The 24,764-nt window shown below is 45.4% G+C and overlaps 1 long non-coding RNA gene across 1 annotated transcript; it reads right to left on the bottom strand.

Annotated features, from left to right (window-relative positions):
• Nucleotides 1-5,812: 5,812 nt before the first annotated feature.
• Nucleotides 5,813-23,586, bottom strand: Gm42243. Its single transcript, XR_880913.2, has 4 exons — nt 23,520-23,586; nt 18,681-18,765; nt 15,554-16,078; nt 5,813-6,050 (listed from the first exon to the last, which is right to left on the bottom strand). It is a non-coding gene; the product is annotated as a predicted gene, 42243 (long non-coding RNA).
• Nucleotides 23,587-24,764: the final 1,178 nt, after the last annotated feature.

The following is a 24,764-nucleotide window of genomic DNA, read 5'->3' as shown; positions in this document are numbered from 1 at the left end:
ATGGGAGGAGGATACATTCATTTCTTTTTCTCTAAATGTTGTGTTCATACTTTTACTGAAGTGCTTTTATGCAACCATATTAAATGATCTCAACTCTTGATTTAGCAGGCATAAATTAATGGTGTTATGGTACAGAAACATAAATATGTGGGAAGTATGCACTTGCACACAAGAACATTGTTTACACAATGTTTTTAACAGTGAAAATGTAAAACAAATTTGCACATGGGTTTCTAAGAACCTGTACAGCATACAAAATTATTAGCATTTGAATCAAGCCAGGCCAAAGGACAGAGCATAAGAGAACCTGCTCTCTGCTTGTTTGGGGCCAGTTTCATTAGCCTTCCTGGGTTGGTTAATCACATCCCAGATGATGCTCTGAGATGCACTGTCTCTAAACTCAGACACATGAAAATGTTTGTCTCCTTTGGGATTTGACAATGCCCTATCAGCATAGATGTTAGTTGAGCACTTAACACACATTAAATGGCATATTTTCTTAAAAATTACATTTTATTTTAAATTGCAGTCAGAAAATAGAATTAAGTTGAGGATGTGTGTGTAGGTAGATTTAGTGACAGATTTCATTTAAGGCTATAACAAAGACACAGATAAATATTTCACAGAGGGACAGTAGGGTGGGCTGTGTAATAGTCGCTATTTTGAGTGTGGGTTCTTGACTGATTAATGACATCAAAGTTTTACATTGTTGTTCTAACCCCTAATACCTTAGAATGTGGCATTTCTTGGAAATAGCTTCATTGGAAGATGGGAAGTTAAATTAAGATGGGGTCGTTAGCACAGGCTGGAGCAGTGTGATGGCGCATCTCTTTATTTGTTACTTTTCTAAAACACCACAGCCGTGCACACTTATAGAAAGAAGGAGTCATTGGGCTTATGCTTCCAGAGGGTTAAGAGTCTGTCACCATCATGGCTAGGAGGAGTGGCAGAAGGCAGGTATGGTGACTGGAACAGCAAGCTAAGTGCTTACACCTTTCACCACAGGCACCAGCGTGACCTTGAAATGGTCTTTAAACTCTCAAAGGCCACCCTCAATGGTAGACTGGCTTCAGCAAGGCCTAACCTCTGCAAGTAGAGCCAGCAACTGTGACTAAGCAGTCAAAGACCCAAAATCCTGGGGACATCATATTCAAACTACCACAGCTCTTGAGGGAAACTTAGACACAGATAGGCAAACAGGGACAACACCACATGACAATGAAGACAGGTACTGGCTGGCCATCCTACAAGTCACAGAGCACCAGAAGCTACCAGTGCCATAGCAGTTGGTAAACCAGGGCCAGGTCCACCTTCACAACCTCAACAGAAGCTGGCTCTGCCACCCTGGAGCTGAAACTGTGCCCTTAGAAACTATTATCAGCCAGTGAGTGACACTGTGCCTCAGCCACCCTTGGAGGCCAGGACTACTTCTACATGGAGACTCATACTCGCCCTCACACCTCTTTGTGAAACCTCTTGGTTCCATGGCTTCTTGGGGTACAGAGGGTGTTGGGAATGCACCCTTAAGTTGCATCAGGATCACAGGTGTTCCTGGCTCAGCTTCTCCCTCATATCAGCCATCTTTCCCCACCATTGCCCTGCCTGGGACCGCCTACTCTTCCCTAGCTAGCATGTCTGTATTTGTCTTTGAAGTTCAGGTTGAAAGCCATGGTTTCTTTCAGGCATTTCCCCCGAGTTTCCAGTTACCCTCACTGACCTCTCCCAGAAGCTAGCAGATGGATTTTTTTCTATAGCTTTTCCTACTCTGCCTATTCCTGCTCCCCACCAGCCACTTCCCTGTATGCTTGTCTCTTCCATGGATTCCTGTCTCAGCAGGCAGCCCTGAGCTCTAGTACATTCCTATGTTTCTGTGAGGTCTGAACTAATTACACTCACTACTTACACTTGCTGTCTTCAGGAAACTCACTTGAATAGAACTTTTTTTTTTAAACTTCTCTGGAGTCTGATACTCTTTAAATATTGCATGGATCGTTCAGGTCATTCAGCTTTTCCTCCACTGAAGCATGCTGGCGTCTTCCAGGCTAAGAGGTATGTAGTCTCTGAGTGACACCACCTTTGAGCAATATGGACCATGGCAGTAACATTCTAATCACCTCTGCATCCTCTGCATCATCCCTGCATTTGGAAGTTACTTGGTAGTTTAGAACTAGAATCGAGTCCCTCAAAGTCCAAAATGCAAGTAAGCCACAGGGGACAAAGACACCCTGGAAAAGGACAGTAGAGACACAGAAGGTCTTCACCCTGGACCAGAGGGCTACCTGGATGGCGATGCAAGCACTGGTGATCCTCATCTAGGGTGGTCTGTAATGGTAAAAGAACTGTCATATCACCGTAAATGGGGTTGTTTGTTACTGCAGCATAGCAGTAACTAGTCAATTCTTGCTTTCCTATTTTCTGAGCTTCGGTTTAGCTTAGCTTCTAAGCTTTAGGATGACTTCTGCTATATGTATTTTACAAGAAGATGGATCCATGGATTATTTTAAGCTTCTCAAATTAAGTAAAATACTGTTCTCAGTAGTGCCATAAAAGCTGAATTAAGAAGAATGCTGTAACCAACCCAGCCCTCCTGGTGTTACAGATACTTGTAGCATCTGCTGAGGTGTTTTCAATGCAAGAATGCAGTATCTTACTGTGGCACAACTCTAATCTGTTGAAAGTTCCACGCTGAGTGACGTAGCTGATGGTTTCACAAGAACAGGGCCTTAGCATCAGACAAAGACATGGCCCGTGCATTTGTTTTCTATGGCTGTATAACAAATTATTGCTACATCAGGTGTTGAGGACAGTTCATCTGTGTGGTGTCACTACTCCTGCAGGCCAGCAGGTCCCAGTCAAACGAGCTGTTACTCTGCTGGGACCCCAGGAGCCACACAACCAAGGATGTGCCTAAGCTCCTATGCCTTTCGGCAGAGTTCCTCTTCTCCCAGCTGTAAAACTCAAGTCCTTGCCTCTCTGCATCCAGCTTGAGAGAGAATCCCAGGCTGTGTCTGGACTCACCTGGAGAGGTTGGAGGCCCCAGGCAGTCTGCATTCGGACTGATGGAAAGCCTGCTCACTGGGGACTCCAATTACATCTTTGAAATCCCTTAGCTTGCTGCAGACACAACCTAATTTTGAGACTAGTTTTATTACTAGTTTGGTGGGCTGCAGTTCTGTACAGGTCTGTATACCTGAGCAAGGCGACATGTTCCCTCATTGCACCCTAACCAGCATACCTGCTCTCAGGATCCAGCTCTGGAGTGCAGCCATGTGCAGTTTGTTGCATTTCCTAAACAAGGACAGGTGAGTAGCCATTCTCACACTGTGAGTGATAAGCATCAGCCCAGTTCTGTGTCAGTGGAGGTTGGATCTTCCTTAGGATTCTGCCAAACATTTCTGCTTAGCCGAACAGAATCACAGGACTTAGGTCTATCCTTGCAAAACTTGGTGGATGTTTGTCATATTTGGCCACCCCAGTTCTCTGGTCTGTTTACTATGGGCTCCTTGTTCATTCCTGTAGATCAGACACATCAAGACTGAAGTGCACACCGCTTTGAGAGAGAAGGGCTTCATATAGCTTGCTTGGGCTCTGTAGGAAGGCCAGAGGTGTGGGAAGTCCATGGAGCCACACCCCTGAACTTTAGCAAATGGGCCTGGTTAAACCCAGGTATTATTAGAGTGGGCTGCTGAGTGACTTATTCACACCATAAGCAGGTCATTGCAAGGCTCTGATACTATACAATAAGATGTCCAGATGACAATGGATGAGGAACATGGAAGGAGGCCTTCTGGGTGGGTGGCAGAGGTAGGCACATCACTCTGTGACATCATGGTACTGTGTGCCCAGACAGGTTGGTGCTGATCTGATCTCCCAGAGCGTATCTAGCTCTATAGGCTCCCAAGGGCAGCTCAACGTGTTCATCTTTGAGAAAGGAGGGTGGGCCTCACAGAGTGAGGCAGTACTGACTGGCTCTGGTGGGGGTATGGAGAGCAGGGCGGTATGTGCTGGCTGTCAGGGAGGCCTTTTATAGGATTCTCAATGTTTCCTTTATCTTGAGGAATAGTATTCCAAGTCCCTGTACAAAAGCAGAAAGCTCCGGTTGCCATGGCAACAGCCAATCTAAGGAAGCTGTGACCTACATCATGACTGAGAAAAATAGTACCTTGTCTGTGTCATCTCAGCCACTGCTTCCCGGATCAGGCGAGGCTGCATCTGTCACCTAGAGTGAACCCTCTCACCTCAGGAGAAGAGAAGCCACACTACATGCTGCAGAAACTTCGGGGGAACAACACAGGTCATAGAAAATTGTTGGTGCAGAATTGCAGACCCAGTGGAGATGGTTGGGCTCTGCTCTATAGGAACCAAGATTCGGCAGAGGGCCCTGTCAAGTCCCAGAGAGGCATGGATGGGCTGCTGGAAAGGGGGACTGCAACACAGGCCCTGGGGAGGTATAAGCCACCTGCTTGCCAACTCTCACAGTGTTCCTGCTACTCACAGTACACATGCCACGCACACACTGCACAGCATGTGCACAGCACATATGTACACACACACACACACACACACACCATGAAGACACCATATACATGCACACATACCAGGCTCATACATCACATATCATATATAGGTACTAAAAACATGCATATATCACACACACTGTGCATACCACACATGCTATACATAACACACACACCATCACTGTGTTGTACACATATACTGCACATCTCACCCCATATGTATATAATAAAACTGTTAATGCTACCCACTATGTACAATTTCATAGACACATGTTACATTGCACAGCCTTATATACCGTCCCCTATACAAACACACTACCTCTGTGTGCACACACTGTATACACACACACATACACACACACACACACACACACACACACACACACACACACCATGATCCCTCTTTAGAAAGCTTTGATATTACAGTGATGAATTGATATGTCAGTTCTAGTTAAGTTTTCAACAGAATGATTAGATTTTTGCTCTAGCCAGAAATATTGAGGGGAAGATGCCAATGTGCCAAGAAAGCTCTCTGTGGGTGTGGCCTCCAACAAGTCTGCCAGTGTGCAGTGAGAGGAGTGGAGAAGGACGCAAGCTAGCTCTCCCTCCCTGCATCCCCACTTCTGACAGCCTGAACCTTATAGCCTCCTTATAGAGAGTCTTATGTCCTCTCCTTGGCTTTAAGTGGTGACCTCCTCTAATTGCCAGGGCTTGGAAACTGGCCAGATACATAATGCTACACCGTGAAATGGATGTGTCCCCAGTTGTCTCTGCTATCCCTTTTTTCCTCATCCAGAACATTCAGGTGTCTGGGAGACAATTGAGGACAAGTGGGGACACAGATGGAATCTTGAGGCCTTTGAGGGGTGATGCTAAAATTGCCTCTGGAGGCCACCTGGGAGTCTGACTTTGAGTTGGCAGCACTTTCAATTCACACTGTACTCAGTGCAGTGTCAACATTGATGGCATGGCAGCACAGGCTCCATGTATGACCCACCAGCCAGGAAGACTGCCATCATTCTCAGAAGGATGCCCAGGACCCACATCCTTAGAAGAATCAAGCCAAAGTATTTGTCAGTGTCTTCAGCCCGGTGCACAGTCCTCACGGTGTCAGAAGTGGCACTTGACCCAGCATGCTGTGCTTTGGGCTGATGCTCTGAGCCTACACAGCTGCTTCACTCTCTTTTATTTCCCTCCTCCAGCAGCAGGCTGGAAAGCTTGGGACTCAGCATAAAAATAGAAACACTGTCTCCAATTATTTTCTTGTTATTTCCAAAGTAATGAGAGCCTGGGTTTAGTTTTTCCACCTAGCCGGTCTGAAGCTGGCACAGCTTCTCCGCTGGGCTGCTCCATAGATTCTGTCCAGCCCTTCCACCACAGTCCTTTTCCTTTGACCAGCAGGTGAGGTCTCTGGGCTGGAGGCCATTCTTTCTCCCCTGTTGGAGGCTCACCTCTCTGGTGTTCTTCCTTTAGAGTTCCACAGAGACAGGAGCTAACATCAAAGTCCCCGGTGATCCAATCTCATACGTGCCTCTGATAAGGAAATGAAAGTTGTATCACAGACTTGGCAATATTCCTTTTGGTGGTAGGGGATGGAGAGGTAGGAAGCAAAAGGCAGAGAGAGAATTGTGGACTCTGCTCTTGCTGCCTCTGGCAGGCTGTAACAAAACTCAAAAGGAGCAAAGCTTCCTCCTTACCCCGGCTGCTAATCTCATACCCACTGCCCAAAGAGGCCGGCCTGCAGTGGACTCAAGGGAAACAGCCTCCTTGAAGGACCCCATTCTTCTGGGATGTTATCACTAAAACTGTCAAGAGAAAATGAGTGTCAAAGACTAGGAAAAGGAGAGCCCTTTGTATAGTCAGCTGAAGCCTGCTGCCAAGACTTTAACTTCTAATTTTCTTTTCCTTTTATTTTGTCAACGTCTTCTGTTTTCTAGATATACACAAACACAGTCAGGTAGTGAGTCCACAGTGTCAGTATTGGGGTCTGGGCAGTGCTGGAGTGCTCTCTGCCAGGGATCTGACATCATGTATCCCTACATGGGTCAGTGGGGCTCTACAAAAGAAGAAGTGTTGGAAAAAGTCTAACCCTATCTCCCATGAGGTCTGTATCAGAGACAGGGAGTTGAGAGTGATTGACCCATAGCTTGAGAGGCTGTGTAACCGTTATCCACGCCAGTTCAATGACAAGCAGGGTAGGTCCCATTCTCACTGTGCAGGGATCACCCTGGGAAACAAAAATGATGAGAGGCTTCATTTGTAGTCTGGTTTCTGTCACCAAGATGGCATGGGCTCTGATCACTGAGACAAGGGATCACACAGGGAGACTCCTAGCATGTATGTGGCTAGGGCAGGTTATGTGACAATGGCAGCTGTCTGCCCCACAGGCTGTTATGGGATGGAATACTTTCATACTGAATGTGTATAGAACATGCCAAGAGCCAGCCAAGACTCTATAAATGGCACTTGTGGACACCACAGCAGATCTTCCTTCCCCTGAGCCTTGGCAGTCTTGCTACCATCACTGTTAGTGTGGCTTCTGGCTGTGGCTATGTTACTGGGTCAGCATGGGTGTTAGCATCTGTTTTCTGGAAGTGTGAAATCCAGCTCAGTGGTGGAGTAGGTACAGATATTCTTGGTCTACTGTTTTCATTAGCTTCTAGGCATTGGAGACACCACAGAGAAGAGTGGAGCCTGCATCCTGTGTCTCTCTCCAGCATTTTATCTGCTGTGATGCCCCCTGTCTCTTCCTTTATGTGCACTTCCATCCTGGAACATTTTTCTGAAGATCTTCCTATTCCCAGGCTCTTGTGTATGATGGGAGGAGTGACTTGGGTGTCTGAGTAGCAACAGGGATTCTCCTAGCAACACGTTGATTCTGGTGACTAGCAACTTCTGGGGCCCACACATAGACAGTCTTTTTCTTTGGGAACATATTGCTAGGCCCCATGAAGACCTGTTCTGTAGATGAAGCCTTCTCCTGGTGTCCTGTTGCCACGTGTGGGATGTCTCCATTTGTGAAGTCCTGAGCCCTATATATGGAGCCCTTACCCATTGCATGTCCATTTAGGAAGTCCTGAGCCCTGCACACCGAGCCCTGCACTGATTGCCTGTTCTTCCTATGCTTTTTGGTTGGGATGTGCCATATCCCAAGTCCTGGTCGGTAGTTGGCATTCTGATGCGGTTTGTAATCAGGCTATGGCTCCACTCATTACTGGCTCTTGAAGGGATTCTTTAGATTCAGCAAGAACAGCCCCACAGTCAGTGACTGCTCATTCCTCCCACTCTGTCCAACAGTCCAGCAACAGGGAAGCAACCATTTGCATTCCAGTGCCTGTGACAGAAGCAAACTGTCAGTCAGCGTCACCTGCCCAAATTTCTCTGTTCTCCTAAGCCAGGCTGCACCTGAGTATCTTGGAACTCCAGAGCTCTAAAAGATATTGGACACTTTCACCCTAGTCTGCCTCTGCAGCATAGGCATAGTCAGACAAGAGAAAGAGTGAGAAGAGCCACATGCAGTTACATAATTTAAACCAACTGGAGATAGAAAGAACATGTCACAATTCAGTTAAAAATGCCATGCAGTGTGTGTGTGTGTGTGTGTGTGTGTATGTATGTGTGTAGATCCAGCCAAAGAAAAATATTCAACATTTTAAAGAGACACCAGAAGAGCATATGGGATAAAAAAATACATTCCACAAAGTCTTCTGTGATTTTAAAAAATTATTAGTATTTTTTTGTGCACTGATGTTTTTCTGTGTGTATATCTGTCTATCACATGCGAGTTTGGTGTCCGCAGAGGCCAGAAGAGGGCATTTGGTACCCTGGAACTAGAGTGGTGAGTTGCCATATGGATGCTGGAAATTGAACCAAGGTCTTCTAAAAGACCATCCAGTACTCTTAACTGTCAATCAATACCAATACTTAAAGGCCTTGCTTGCCCTGTTGGATCTTGTCTCTGCCTTCCAAATTGTTTTTTCTTTCCCCTCCATCTACCTCTTAGTATCATGTAGCCAAGACTGGCCTTGAATTTCTGATCCACTTGTTTCTACTTTCTGAGTTATAGGATTACAGGTGTGTATTACTATGTCCAGTTTATGAAGTATTGGGAACCAAACCCAGGCTATTCTAGGTAAGCATGCCTCAAACGTATATTCTCAACCCTACTGCCTTCTAGTTTCTCCATTTCTGAATAGAATGTTGATCTTATGCCTGACTGGTGCTGGATTTTGGACGTATATAACTAGCTTGTTTTCACAGCTGGAGCAAAGTTTGTATCAGACCCATCACACCTGGAATTCCTCCCTATATCAGCCAATCTGGTGTTTAATTAAGACTTTGACCAGCCTTGAAAAGCTGATCCTGGACATACTTAAGACTTTGGATTCATTCATTTTGCATGTAAGGACTGCATTTTGAGGGATCCAGGAAAGAATGCTGTAGCTTGAAGTTTAGGTGCTGAAATCTGGCCCCCAGTATGCTGATACTAAGAGATGGGGCATCTGAGAAACGTGTAGGCCACAGGGTGGGGCTCTCATGCATGAGGTTGGTGGCCTTATGAAAGGACACAGGGTGTATTTGTTCCCTTTGTTCTTAAACCTTAGACTCTAGTCTCTCCTCCTTCCTGGATCCCATCTGCTGCATCTCCCCTTAGATATGCATGGCCTTTCCATGCTGGTCACAGACAGATGCCCCTGTAAGACTCCCCGTGCTCCATCCACATCCTGATCTACTTACCATTTCTCCAGCTGCCGCCGATGTATGCTCGTTCTCACTTCTGTAGCACTTCACAGATGCTTCCCCCAGCCACCAACATGCCAGCCCTGCCCCACTCTACCACCTTCTTATCCCAGTCTAATTAGCTATCCATTTTTCTACCATCCCAGAAAAGTTTCACCAAAAGTCTCCAAGGGTCCCACCCCAGTAAGTCCCCTGGTCAACAATGGAGTCCCTTCCTCCATGACAAAGTCTCCTTGATGGTTCCTTTTTATCTTTTGGAACCTAAAAATCTTGTGTAGGGCTGTCTTTGGTGCAGTTTTCTGCACCTTTATGCTCTCAGAGATTCTACTGAGGTTTAGCTTTGCTCCTGTATATGTTGAATCACATCCTGAGCCCACACATTTACTGGTGTCAAGGCCACTCATTGTCTGGATTCCTAGTCCCTGTACCAATGGTTTGCTCTGAAATCCTGATACAGCAAAAACCTGAGCCCTGCCCCTCTGCTACTCTCCTCCTTCTACTTCTCCACCAACCACCAACTCTGAGCATGGGCCTGAGCAACATAAAGAACACAGTGCATCCTACTGGTCCTGCTGGGGCTCAAGGAAGACCTATGCACCAGCATTGCCAATGATGAAATTATTTTTGGTAGAGGCAGTGCAGGGCCCAGACATCTCCATTTTTCAGGTCCCATCTCGGAGCCATTCTTGACTTCTGCCCATTCTGCTGCAGCTGGATCACCTGCAGATATTGCAGGCTCCATCTTCAGAGCCTCTGTCTGTCTTTCAGCAGCTGGAGTCTCGGCAGACGTTGTTGTGTGTGCCCATTCTTTTGCTCCTGACTTGTTCTCTTGGGATAAGCTCATATTTATTGGGCTCTTGTTTTCCAAGGTCTGATGTGAAGTTAGGCTCCTTTGATTCTTCAGAAGCTGGGATCCAACTGAACACAGAGAAGCTTAAAGCAAGGTCTCAATTTGAGGTGCCATGAACCACTAGGCCACGTGTTTTCCTAACCACTTCACCTGAAGACCTCCAGTGAGGACTTCCGAGGGAGATACTCTATAATCTACACTCCATCCTTGCCTTGAACTTTGGACCCCTAAGAGGCCATGAGAGCAAATGTCAAGTCAATCTAGCTTGTCCAATCTCAAAAGGAAATTGGCTTCTGTCTTATTCCTCTTCTCTGTTAGTACTGACAGGCATGTCCACTGACCCATCACTGCACCGCTGCTAGATCCTGTGCAAGACCCTCTTCTGCCACTGTAGAACTGAGAGAAAGATGTGTGTGTGTATTTTTCATAAAAATATATATATATATATATTTATAAAGATATATGAATCACATATTGTGTATACTGGTTGATTTTTATTTTTTACCTGTCAACTTGACAACCTAGAATCATCTAGGGAGAATATTAATGAGGAGTTATCTATATCAGGTTGGCCTGCCAGTGTTTCTGTTGGGGATTGTGTATAACTGATCTAGGACAGCTGGTTCTCAACCTATGGGTCATGACCCCTTTGGTGGTTAAACGACCCTTTCATAACGGTCCCATATCAGATATCCTGGATATCAGGTATTTAATATATTTACATTACTATTCATAACAGTAACAAATCACAGTTATGAAGTAGTGACGAGATAATTTTATAGTTAGGTGTCACCCCAACTTGAGGAGCTGTATTAAAGGGTTGCAGCATTAAGAAGGTTGAGATCCACTTATCTAGGAAGACTCAGGTCAGGGTGAGCATCAGCATTCTTTGGACAGAAGGCCCTGACCAGTATAAGAGAGATGAAAGCTAGCTGAGGGCAAGCAAGCAGGGTCATGCGTTTATTCCCTCTCTACTCCTGACTGTGAATATGATGCTTTACAGTCCTACCTTGACTTCTCTGCAACAGTGGACTGTATCCTGGAGTTCTAAGTCAAACAGATCCCATCTTTCCTAAGTTGCTTTCTGTTAGGGTGTTTTATCACAGCAACAGAAATGCAGCTAGAATCATGTATGTGTGCCAGTGTGTATGTGTGTGTGTGCGTGTGCACACGCGTATGTAGTCAAAGAACAACCTTCGCTGCAATTTCTTACACACAACTCACCTTGGTTTTTGAAATAGAATCTATCATTAGCCTGTAACTTATTGAGTAGGCTAAGCTTGCAGCTCCAGACATTTACCCATCTCTGCTTCCTTAGTGCAGGGATTACCAATGCATGCCACCATACCTAGCTTTTTATACGTAGGTTCTAGGCATCAAACTTGGGTCCTCATATTTGCAAGGCAAACATTTTCCTGACTGATTCATCTCTCCCTTCCCTGTAGATCACTTTACAGGCTTTCCTGGACCCACGTTGTCTTTACCTTGGGTCCTATACGACTCTCTCTCTCTCTCTCTCTCTCTCTCTCTCTCTCTCTCTCTGCCAATTCAGCCTAAATTTATTCTTTGAGCAATGTCTTGTTTCCTGCTTCTCCTCAGGCCTTTCTAGTGCCACCTGTGACCAGAATATGGCACTGCCCACGTGGCTCCTGAGTTTGGTGAGGAAGGCTTTGTGTCTGGTGACAGTTGAGGCACCAGATCCCACTCTGTATAGACATGGCACCACTACCTTACCTGGGGCTTTTGCAAACACATGACACAGTTATTGTGCTGAAGTTCTGAAGACAGAATGAAGGACTGTCAGACATCCCAGTTCAATTCACAGAAACACAGACCTCTCTGCCTGACAGACTCTGCCAATGGAAGCCAACATAAAAGGAAGACAAGGGAGTCCCACATGACACCCTGGTGTTCCTAGCATTTGTAGGAAGACACAGCAGCCACACATGATACTCCTGATGTCCCCAGATTTGTAACCTCGTGCCATTGTCACATTTTTTTCTGTGGCTTTGGAGGGAAGTTGAAGAGAGAAAAAGATAGATTATGTTGGTTTTTTGTTTTTGTTTTTTTAAGCATAAAGAAAAAACAGAGGGACGGAGAAAGCCCTACATGTTAAAAGCAGGACCCAGTGCAAAACTGTGTGTGTGTTTTCTGTGAGGGACTTGCCTCTGGTAATATGGGTCACACAGCCTACATTTTTGGAGAAGTGAGCCTCAAAGGCCGGCTCTGTTTAGACAACTCTTCAGGGATGATCAGCACTTGGCAAGTCTCCAGTGCCAACACCTGGTAATGGGGTTGTTCAAGCCTTGTTGCCATGTTCCTTTGTGCTATTTTTAAGTAATTCCTCAGACAAGCTCACATATACCTTCCCAGTACCTTACCAGGGCCAACAGTACTTTGGGTTCCTCACTCCCTGGCTGTTGGCTAAAGCTACCCTTGACTCTAGTCCTTGTGAACTTTCCCAACATGACAGCTCACTCTTCGGGCACACTGGCCACCAAGTCAACAAAAAGGAAATGTACCAACCTACTATCAGCCTGGCCTGTGTGACCAGGTCCCTGAAGTGAGAGCCCGGCAGCTTTGCCATGCTTTATTTCTTCCAGCAGGTCACTGGGTGTTGCAGTAACTCAGAGCAGAGATCCACAAAAGTGGCCCACGGAGGTACATGTGTGAAATCCTCTGCCACCATGAACCGTGTGCACTTTGTCCTCTAGGAAGATGGCAGCCCTGTCAGCTCTGCTCTTCAGCAGCTCCTTCTGCACCCAGCACAGGTGGGCAGCAGCCCCATCCTACCAGGCTCTTCTGCCCGGAAGCAATTAAGACAAGAAAACAAGCCCAGGAGCTTCAGGCAAGCTGGGAACACTCACTCACAATCGGAGGCTCTGCAGGCCTCCAGATGAACGTTGGGGCCTTAGCACCTGGCTGCGCATTGTGCGCACCCCCATAATCCCTATAAAGCCTCGTATCTTTAATTATGAAGCCACAGAAACTCTTAAAATGTGAGATGAGGTGGAGATAATTAATGACTTCACACACCCGCTCATTTGCCCCTGAAATCATTGGCCAGCAGTCGCCAAGTGGTCCTGCAGGCTTCAGACTGCCTGTTCATCTTGCCCAGGCTGGGAACCTCTGCTTTTCCACCTGCTCCTTGCCTATATGGAGCCTCAGTCCCTGATCTCACTGGAAAAGGCATTGGAGTGACTTTGGAGGGACATTGTCACTGCTGAGCTGGCAGTCAAAAATATGTCCAGGAATGGAAGTGAGTGCATGCTGTTGCCATGCATAGCCGAGGGTGAAGGTCAAAGGTCAGGGCTTTTCAGAGAGCCCCACAACCAGAAAATAGCACAAAGTTTTTTTTTTTTTTAAATAGACAGTAACTTGCTTCAGCCATTTGGAGTATTATTAGTGAAAACTTTAGTTCAGTGGTTCTCAACATTCCTAACACTGTGACCCTTTAATGCAGTTGTGGTGGCTCCCAACCATAAAATTATTTCCACTGATACTTCATAAGTGTAATTTTGTTAGTTATGAATCATAATATAAATGTTTGATATGCAGAACTGTCTTAGGAGACCCCTGTGAAATGGTTGTTTGATCCCACCCATGTGGTCACAATCCATAGGTTGAGAACCAATGTTCTAGCCTCTTCCTTACCTAGCAAGAAAGTATGAGATGGTGTGTGTATTGAAAGGGGTGTGTGAAGAGATGAGTGTGTGTCTGTGGGAATGTGTATGGGTATATATGAGAAGGAGGGTGTGGAGGAATGTGCATGTGTAAGTCTATGAGTACAGAGGGAGTTTGTGTAGGGAGTGAGTGTGTGTGTGTGTGTGTGTGTGTGTGTGTGTGTGTGTGAGTGTGCCTTATGAGTCCATGAAAGAACATGTTTGTGAATGTACAGGGAGTATGTGTGAGTGTGTGTAAGAGAGGGAGATGTGTGGAAAGGAGTTTGAGCATGGAGTCTATAGGAAAGTGTATCCGGGAGAGTGCACAAGGAAGGATATATGTGTTGGTGAGCTTACAGGAGAGCGAGGGTGTGAGGGAATGTGTCAGTGAAAGAGTGTACAAGGGAATGCATATGTGTGTGACTCTGAGAGTTGGGAGGAAGTGTGTGTCTATGAGGCAGTGTAGAAGGGAGCAAATGTGATTGTACAAGAGAGTATGTGTGTTCCTGAGAGCAAGTGAATACCAAGGGTAGTTTAAGGGAGTGAGTGTGTGTCTGAAAGTGTGCAAGGGAGTATGTGTGAGGAAGGGAAACAGTGTGTAAAGGAGTGAGTGTGTGTGAAGGAGAGTGTACAGGAAGTGTAGGGGCTGGAGTGGGTGTGTGTGTCCTTGACAGTGTACAAAAAAGAGTGTGTGTAAGAGAGCTAGAGAGGGGATGTGTGTGGGGGGGGAGGGAGTATATAAATGTAAATATATGAAAGAGTATATGTGTTTGTGTGAGAGAGAGAGAGACCAAAAGAAAAACATATATATAGAGAGACAGACAGCTGATTTCTCAGCCAATGGAAACACCCAAGAAAAGGGGGATGCAGGAGAGAGGGGCACAAAGGAAGAAAGCAAACTGAATGGAGAAACAGGACTCACAGGAACTGGATCTGCCAACCTCTGCTCAAAACCACCCAACAGAACCCTGCAGCTGCTCAGCTGCTGACACCATGGGCTCACACAGTCCCTCTAGAATTAGCTGCTGGGAGTTGACATGGCTTCAGATTAGACAGCCAGGGCAAGACAGTGAGCATGACACTGCTACAGTTCAAAACAAATGCAGCAATAGGAGGAAAAGCCCAGCCGAACCACAACCTCCTGCTCAGCCTCCCAAGTGCTATGATTTTGTCCCACCACATCTAGGTAGCTGCTGAGGTGAATGGAGCCTTAAACTTGGTACTTGGAAGTCAAGAAAGTCTGAAGGCCTCACTTGAATAACAAGTGAGCACGTAGTATTTTAGTAACCGTGTTTCTGGCAAGATATGAGGGCCCTGGGCACTTCCTATGGACTGTTCCTTGACTCTCTGTGGTTGTTGACTGACCAGCCAAGCTCTGATCTTCAGGCTGTAACTTTGAGTTTTTAATGTGCCTTGGGTTATATTCCTGCTCAGACTTTCATTCTGGCTTCAAAAAGTCATATCACAGCTTGCCCAGTTGTCCCTTTCCAATAGTTAAACTGGGTAGTCATGCTCCTGGGATTTAAACATATAGTATAGGTCATGTAGCTTTGTTTGGCTGCAATAATACCAACACTCTGAACCGTCAGGAGCTGAATAGATCCTGCTATCCTTTCACTTCAAGACAGTGGTTCTGAGCACATTACTCCTGGACAGGCAGAGAGGGGTCCCCATAGCAGGTCGCATGGCTTTCTTTCTGCTCACACTTGCTATGCTACAATCAAGATGAGGTGTGTATCAAAGACTGATCTAGAACCATCCACATGCTCCTAGGACATACTCACCATGCACTCTGAGCAGGGGAGATGATGTTGCTCTTGAAGTGGAAGTGAGGTAGAGTCTGTTCATGGCTGTCTTCAAAGCCGAAGCATCAGCTCTGTGCAAGCTGGAGATGATAAGACGTCCAGGAGAGTCTAGTAATCAGGGAACTTCACACCATAGGCAAGGCTGTTATTTGGACATAGTGTTGGGCTTGGGGCTGGCTCTTCTCCGGGTGAGCGTTAAAAAGGGTCATTAAAAAGGGTGTAGGGGTCAGTGAGGGTTCCATGACCTAGGACAGCAGACTGGCTGGTGCTTAGAAGCAAGAATCTCTTGTCTCCTGGTCTTAGCAGAAGGAAACCCAAAGTCAAGGTGTCATAGAGATGGCTCCTTTGAGGCCGCTCTCCTTGACTTGAATCTTCACTTGCATGGGTGGTCTTCTGTGTGTGTCTGGATTCTTTCTGCTTATAAGGTCAGTGGTCAGGTTGGATTCAGACCCACCAGCTTCCCTCTTTCCAAATGTTGTTATATCAGCTTCCTGGGAGTTAGGCCTGCAGTATGGAAATTCAGAGTAGGGGTAAGGCTCAGCTCGGCCCATAACACCAGGATTTGTCAAATTGAGTAATTTTTTACAGGAGGGAGAAGTGGTGTTTGTGGAACAGCAAGCAGCAGGGAAGATAAAAGCAGGACCAGCCACCCATAATGAGCCTTGCTGCCTAGCAAGCATAGCTATCTTACTTTGAGGCAGAACCCCACAGCAGCTAAGGAGGGGTTGAGCCTGGGCCTCTGATAAGGAAGGAAGGTTTCCTTTTGCAACCAAGGCATCTTTCAGAAGAAAGCTTAATAAATAGGTTCAACACAGTTTAATGCCCATTTATGAAAACATACTAAAACAAAAATTAAAGGTAAAACATTTATTATATCAACGTGTAATCTGTTTACCATGGAGACTAATGACAGTCTTCAACCCTGTCATTTTTTAGGCCAAAGTCAATATGAACATTAAAGAGGGAGGAAAATGATCAATCCAGGTGTTTCCTCCCATGGTACGAGCTCTGCACGACCCGTGCTCTGCAGGACTAAAGGTGTTTTGAGAATGCCCAGCTGGGACTCCAAGTCTGCTGGATGAGTTAGGTGATCTGAGGAGCCCCGAGAGCTCTCAGATGTGCTAGAACCTGTTACATCCCACCCTCTTCTGATACAAACATGATTTTAAAAGACTGATGTGTCTGTCAAGAGCTTACAGCTTCAACAGCTATGTAACTCTGAAGAAAAAAAAAACAAAACAGAGCATGCATGTCCAGCATATATATGGATGGACAGGAGCTATCTACCCTGAGCAAGCCTGAATCCCTGTCACTCATGACATCACTCATTTGAAATCTGAAGCTTATTTATCAAGTACAGTTGCTCAAGTATATGTGTATCATATGCTGTGGGTATGTGTACTTCTCACATAGCGTGTATATGCTGTCTCATATCTGAGCGTATCACTACATACACTTGCAGAGCCCTTCTGAGAGAGAGAGAGAGAGAGAGAGAGAGAGAGAGAGAGAGAGAGAGAATTCTAGATTTTCTTGGCCTCATTTCTCCTGTAACTGAGATGACAGGGATTGAAATGCCAAAGCTTGATCTCAGAAGCTGGTCTCGGTGCACACATCACCTGCCTGTTTTGACAGATTCACACTGTTAATAGTGATTAATGGAGAAAGAACAGGATTGAAGTGTCTTGCTTTTACCCAATCCTCTGAGGCTAACAACCCCAGCACGTAACAGGTTTGATGTGTGGCTCACTGAGAATGAACATGGATCCTAATACTGCAGGGGCATGATGTCAGGTCCTGCCTGGTCGCTAAGCAGGCTGCAGATCCCACACTCTGCCTAGGTGGGAGGCAGCTGAGCTTCAGGCTCAGCACTGGAGATGAGTGGAAACAGAATGGAGGAGAAGAAAGAAGTCTACAGGAGAATAAGCAGGAAACAGGAGGTGGCTAGGAAAGAAACTCTTAAGAACAAGAAAGCAGGTGACAGGAGCAGTTGAAAGTCAACTGAATACTGCAAGGGAGAACAGGGCTGTAATGCAAATGTGGTCACAGCAAGTATCTTCTGTAGACATACATTGGGCACATGTGCCTTTGTAGCCAACCCCTCAGAGTCCCTTGGCCACCCGATATATACTTGCCTTCTCCTCAGCCAGAACTCTTGACTGTCCACTGCACAGCTTGCACACTCTGGAGACTGATACATCCTGAGAGCATTGTTTCTTCAGTTATCTTTACTTCTCACTTGCTGAACACCGATTCAGCTCCAGTGAAGGCCATAAAACACAGGCAGAAAGAATCCCAGAACACCATCGTGTTCCACTGGCCACCCCTACCCTGAAGAGCATTGTGACAGAAGCTATAACTGGTTATGAAGGAAGCCCAGAGGGGCACCACATCTTGTAACTTGGGGCAATGGTGGACCCACCAGATGCCTGGCACAGTCTTAGAGACACACATGTGTATGCTCAGAAGGATGCTCAAAGAAGAAGCTAAAAGACCTCATCATCCACCACATGAACATCACAAACCTCCAGACTCCCAGAGTCACTAAGAAACGGGTTGTACTGACCACTCTGTGTTCCTAGAAGGACTGAGTTAGGTAAAGTACTGTCAGTCTAACTCAGTGTTGCTCAGTACATAGCTACTGAAAGCTGAGAGTTTTAAAAGTCTGATATAAAATCAGGGACTATTGAGCTTCTACTAACTCTGCCTTTCTAACACATACCTGACATTGTAGACTACTTATCAAATATGCAAATGATGCAAAATTGGCAATCACATATTTAATTCAGTCTCAACAAGATTTTAAGAGCTTTAAAGACTGCTATGCCTTTATGCACAAATTCTACTTTAAGCAGTTTATATTGAGGGAATAATAAGTGCCTTATGAAGCTAAGTGTTTGCTGCACATTGATATGTGTCTATAAAGGGGGCAAAGGTGGTCTGTAGGTCCAACAGCAAAAGAGATGAGTTAAAACTATCATGTCTTGTTTCTGGAACTAAGCAAGACATTCTGTGAAGATGGTTGAGAGAAGGGGAAAATGTAGATACCATAGTTTTGAGAGAACAGTTCTTGTATGAGCTATTGAGACTGAAGTACTTTGATTTTTACCTTTTGGATTTCCTATTATAAACAGAGGGATGTACATTGCAGTGGGAAGAGCTGGAGAGAGCAACTGGGTCCAAGAATCCTGGTTCTGTAAAGAAAGAAAACAAGAAGAAAATCGTTTGTAAAAATTATCTTCCAAGGGATTTGACTTTACAGCTATGACTTCAACATAAGTTATCAAGAAGACATTGTAAAAAATTTTAAAAGTCTGTTCTCTTCTACTTGTTCTGTATAACCCTGTCTGTTGAGGAGTTATCTCAGAGTCTGCCTGGTCTCTGGTACCACCTTGAGAAGGGCACTGATGGCGTTGACTGTGATGGTAGAGGGGCATGTTGAAAGGAGGCCCATGGAGCATATGAACTCATACTGGCAGGGGTTTTCTGTGCTTTGTGAAGGACCAAACATCTTACATAAAACTCCAGTGGGAGGCAAAGTACAATGGGGCAGTTTGCTCAGCATCCCAGGAGCAGCTGGTGCTCACCCATCAGTGAGAAGGGCTTGACCATTCTCCTGAAGGTGTGTGGTTCCTTTCTACACCTTTCTCACAGCATCAATTAGTACCTAGACCCCTCATCATCTTTACCACATCAAACAGTTGTCTGCATTATCCCAGCTCACTTACTTCCTGTCTTCCCAGCTTAGCCAGTGGCAGCTTAACTACAGATACATGGCAGACAACGGTTGTGTGGAGCCACCAGCACTAGAAACCACATTGAAGGCTCCAATCACTCATGGTCAGATGACCCTGGGTTAAGTCTGCTTTGAATGAATGATCAGAAAAATGTGTGTTCTCTTCTTGTTGATGAAATACATTGTAATGGTAACTATATGCCAGTTGTTTATCTTTGTGTCTATATGGTGTGTATATTGGGGGGATGCTGGTCCTCTCCTTCCACCGTGTTTGAGACAGTGTCTCTTGTTTGTTACTATATACTCCAGGCTATCTGGCCTTATGATTCTGGGGATTTTCCATTTCCAAATTCCATCTCCCCATAGGAACAGTGAGATATGGCCACTAAACAGGTCTGACCTTCTGTGGGTTCTGGATGTCCATACACAGAATACCATACCTGCCCTGCAAGTGCCTTACCCACTGAAACATATCTTCACCCCCTCTTTTTTTCCAGTTTACTCAGTGATGAAACCACTGGTACCTTAGAGCCCACTCAAATAAATGACCTATACTTATGCAGGTAGAATAATTAAGTGTTGTAGGTCTCACACACACACATACACACACACACACACACACACACACACACACACACAAACTATACACACTGTGAAATTATAAAATAATGAATTAATCAACTATTGATTTTTGTGTCATGCTCATCCTGACAAAATTGGATAGTAGCCAAGATAGCATCCTCCATTTCACATCTGAATTCAATACCATCAAAACAGGATCATTTTCTATCAACTAAAAACAGAAAATTTACAAGCAGCAAGAGACATTGTGGGGCCTCTTGGAAGACTTTACATACCCCCACATCCTCATCCCATTCTCTTCTGATCATATATCTCCATGTTTCAGACCTTCACCCCTGAAGATGACAGCTCAAACTCTGCCAGGTCCTCATTCTCTCCTTCATCCCAACATATTTGTCCCGCATTATCAAGGCCCCTTCAGTAATGATTCCTGATGCATTAATTAGCTCTGTGTGCCTAGATGCGTGCAGCATTGAATCCTCACCGACTTGCTGCTATTTGCTGCTCTGTGTACTAGGCTAGTTCATCCTGGGGACTTCTGAGGATGCTCCTGTCCTGGGCTCAGATTATAGACGTGGCTACCATGGCTGTCTTTAAATGAATTGTCAAGACCAAAACCAAGGTCCTCATGCTTACACAGCAAATGTTTGGTTTATTTTTCACAGTTTCATGTATGTGTGCACGCATGTATGAAACACACGATCAAAGGTTTCCTGCCCTCATGGGCTAAATGGTGGAGACTAAATTTTATAAGCAACAAGTTCATAAGGAACATATTCAGGGAGTTTTCTCTCCATATGAAATCTCACATAGGAAAGAGCTCAGATGCAGGCTTGAGGTCATCAAAGCAGCCAGCCCCTCATCAGATTCTCCTTCCAATAGGACAGACATTTGTTGAACTGGGACATATGAAACTCTAGGGGACCTTCATTCTGTCTATGAGGTGGGGTACCGGCATCATCCATCTAAGGCTCCACTCCTCTGTTTGAGAGGCTTCCTAGATTGGGAGAAACTCAGAAGGTGATACAGGGCATGTGGTTTATGCAACAGAGTCAGGCAGGGTAGAGCAGCCCCCAGCACCCAGCTCTGAAGCCCTTCTGCAAGGAAAAATGAATATTCACACCATGAGGAATAAATAAAGACTAAAAATAGCCCTGTGTCAGTTCAGGACAGGATTTGCACACCAAATGAGCAAGAAAAATGTTTGGTGCTTGGAGTGTCTTAGACCTGAAGTTGGGTTTAGAAGTGAGGACAGTGAACTGTCTGACTGCTTTCTATGTAGCACTGATGACAAGAAAGAGAGATCTTGGACCTGTTCCCATCCAAGCAACTGGCAGGGGGACGTGGCCAAAGCCAGGGCTTCTCTCTCTTATATGTCTTCAGTGAGCTATGAGTGCCATAGGGACATAGTCTAGACCACTTGCTTCCTTTGGGAAGTGCTCAAGAGCATAGACACGACATCCAAGTAACTGTGGGATCACCCAGACAAAAAGCCTTCCTACATCTATTTTAGCTTTAATGTGAGAATGTTTCTTAATCTCTAATTTCTCTGTGGGGCTTAACACAAAATGGTAACTGACACTGTATTTATTGACAGACATTTCTGAATGACACAGTTAGCTGAGTGAGAGAGGCCAAGAGGAATTGTAGTGCAAATGGCTTCTTACTGCCATAGCCTAGGGATGAACTAAATAGGAGAATGCTGAAGTATATGGTCTAAGTCAACAAGTATACCCTGCTTAAAAGAGAGTGTGATACCAGGGATTCTCTGGGTGGGGGTCCTAGGTCAAGCAGGGACTCAACAAGCCTCCTTCCTCTCACTCAGGCCATGCCTGGCCAGCACCTCAAAGACTACAAAGGGCATTCACTGGTGGTCTTTCTCTGCTCTTGGAAAGGGCTCTTGACTGCAGCAGGAAGGCCATGCTCCCTTGTTTGCTGATCTTATGTGTGAATCCTCCTTCCATGGCCAATGTATCACTTCTAGGAAAGAGTCATGGTTCTACATGTTAAATTACCATGTAATCCATGCTCTCTTAAGCATCCTACAAGGTCTTTGATTTTGGAGATACTGGTCAACCAGTTGAGCCACTCCTTAGACCCATGCCTTCATATATTATTTGAACAAAGTTCTGAGCCGAGTTTAGTTGCTAAAACCGACTCTGACTCTGCTGAGAAAATGTTTACTATGAAAAGGAATGAGGTACAAATGAGCATCACCAACAGTGATAACAATGATAGCCCAAACCCATCTCACAGCTTCATAGACCTGAGAAAAGGGGAGGAGGAGGGAGAAAGGGAGAGGTTTCAAGTGTGTGTACACACACTCACATGCACACGTATGTGAAGGTCAGTCATCAACCTTGAGTGTTCTTCCTCAAGAGCTATTTACCTTGTTTTTCACAACAGAGTTTCCCACTGGCCTGAAGCTTGCCATGTAAGATGGGATATCTGGCCAGTGCGCCCTGGGAATACGCCTCTCTTCACCTTCCCAGTGCTGAGATTACAGCCATTCCAACAGATGCTCTGTTTACTGTGGCATTTTACCTGTTTGCCCATGAGGATATTTCTGCACCACTTGGCTGTGACTTCTCCCCACTGACTGCCCATAAAATGAGACAGTATAGGAGTCAGAGGCCATGTCAGTGATCCAGAGAACAGACTCTGAAGCACCTTAGGCAGCTCTCATTCTCCTAACACTCCCAAACTTCAGTACCCATTTCCCATAGCCATGCCCTTTCTTAGCATCAACTTCCTTCCTCCCGTGTAGCAGGAGGGTCAGAGCCACAATCTAGCAGGATTGTGTAAGGATTACAGAGGGGGCAAAGTGGACTTTCATAGCCCTAGAGAGGCTGACAGCACTTTGTTATCATGGAGAAACCCAGTTATCATTCATAATGTACCATAGAACAAGCTAATTCTGGTGATGACTAAAGGTGACTATTTCAAGATGGATTAGTTAATGCTAAATCACAGATAACCTTTTTGCTCCCTTTTAGAGGAGGAAGGACTCACTGTCCGCACAGTTCCAGGTCACAGTCCATTATTGCGGGGGCAGTCATGACAGCAGGAGCTTGAGACAGCTGTGATGTGGTATCACATCCACAGTCCAGAGCAGAAGAAGATAGATGCCTGGTTGTACTCACTTCACTTTTTCATTCGTCCAGGGCCCACGCCCAAGGAATGATGCCACTCACTTTTAGCCTGACTCTTCCCATATAGGCCAATATAATTAAAACTAATTGCCCACAGACATGGCCACAGGCCAACCTAATCTAGACAATTCCTCAGTGAGATTCTCTCTGGGCCATTCTGGACTGTGTCAAGTTGGTACAGCTAGCCTCCACACTTCCACCTCTTGTCAACTCGCACAGACATAGCACATTAGGCCGTAGCCTTCCATCCCTTGTCCCCCAAACCTCACATTTAGCTCATAATATGAGAATGCACTCTGTTGAACTTTAAATGTCCAAAGTCCCTTAACTGTTAGATGTCCACTTTTAAAAAGATATATACTTCTGATATATAATGGCATAGAATAAATATTCTCATTTTAAAGGAAGGACACGAGTTTAGCAAATAAGCAAATGCATGTCAACAAAATCAGAATAATTAGAGAAACAATTCCTGTACCTCCATGTCCAGTACGGCACTGTTGATGTAATCAACTGGACTCCAAAGGGCATAGTTGGCTCATTCTGCCAGATCTGCTACCTGAAGCAATGCAGTTTCTCTCTTAGCCTTAGGCCAGCTCCACCTCACTCCACTCTGGCTCTTCTTGGCAGACATCCCACAGTCTCAGCATCTCCAATTGACACTGAGGCTTCACCTTCATAGCTTTATGCAGTTGTGCCTCGGGGGGCCCTTTCTGGGGATATCAGCCCTCTTCAATCTTGAATCTTTGTACCTCTGAAACCAGGACCATTTGGACAATGCTTATGATGTGGCTACATTCTATTGCTAGCTCATGAGGTGGTCTCTGTGGACTACTGCTTCTATGTGCTGACCCTTGAGGAACACTTTCCCAGGCAGATCCTACCCTAACCCCAGGAGCAGGAAACTCCCCAAGCTTAGGTTTTTGTACTTTAAATAAATATAGATGCACACAAGCGCAGCCTCTGATAGGTAAGGTTCTGTTCTCTGGATAGCTTTCCTATTGCTCCAGTGTGGCACAGGCAGTTTCTCTTCAGTGGTGCTGAGCTCTTTAACAACTATAGCTGCTCTCTCAACACTAGGCTGAGTATTCCCCCATCCTAAAATTTTCTCTTCCCAACAATCCAGTCCATCATCTCTCCATTCAGCTTCTCTTGGGTTCTTAGGATCTGGGCAGAATGAAGCTACATAAGGAGTTGCGAAGGTGCTTCTCCATACAATGCCACCATTACCTGTGCATCTCTCATGTCTAAAGCAACAGGTCTCAAGTATAAAGCAAGCATGAAGCTCTGCCTCACTCTTGAAATTGCATAGGCATGTCAAACTCACAGCAGATGCTTCATTGGTCCACATGGAGATCCTGAGGGAGGCAGGTAAATAGCAACCTTCTTCCATCTATGCTGGTCTTGCTCAGCTATTGACAGTGATCATGTGAAAACATGTGGCTTCTTGTCCTCTGTCTGGTGAGCACAGATAGAGCTTGGCTAAGATAAAGCATAGGACACTTGTTATGGAACCATCTGTGCATCTGTCCTCATTTCTTGATTACACTGGGCAAAACACGACTCTCAGAGAAGTTTATGCACCATGCATGGTACAGCTGGAGTCAACAGGAATTCAGCTGAGTCAAATATACATGGTTCTGAGGCTGTAGGTTTTGCTATGCTTTAGATATTAGATATTTTCCATTGTTATTAACTCATTCTTCCATTCAAATTGCTGCTA

Source organism: Mus musculus, chromosome 5 (assembly GCF_000001635.26).
Source record: "Mus musculus strain C57BL/6J chromosome 5, GRCm38.p6 C57BL/6J".
NCBI lineage: Eukaryota > Metazoa > Chordata > Mammalia > Rodentia > Muridae > Mus > Mus musculus.
The sequence above is the reverse complement of the archived record's forward strand: the minus strand, read 5'-3'. Positions and strand labels throughout refer to the sequence as shown.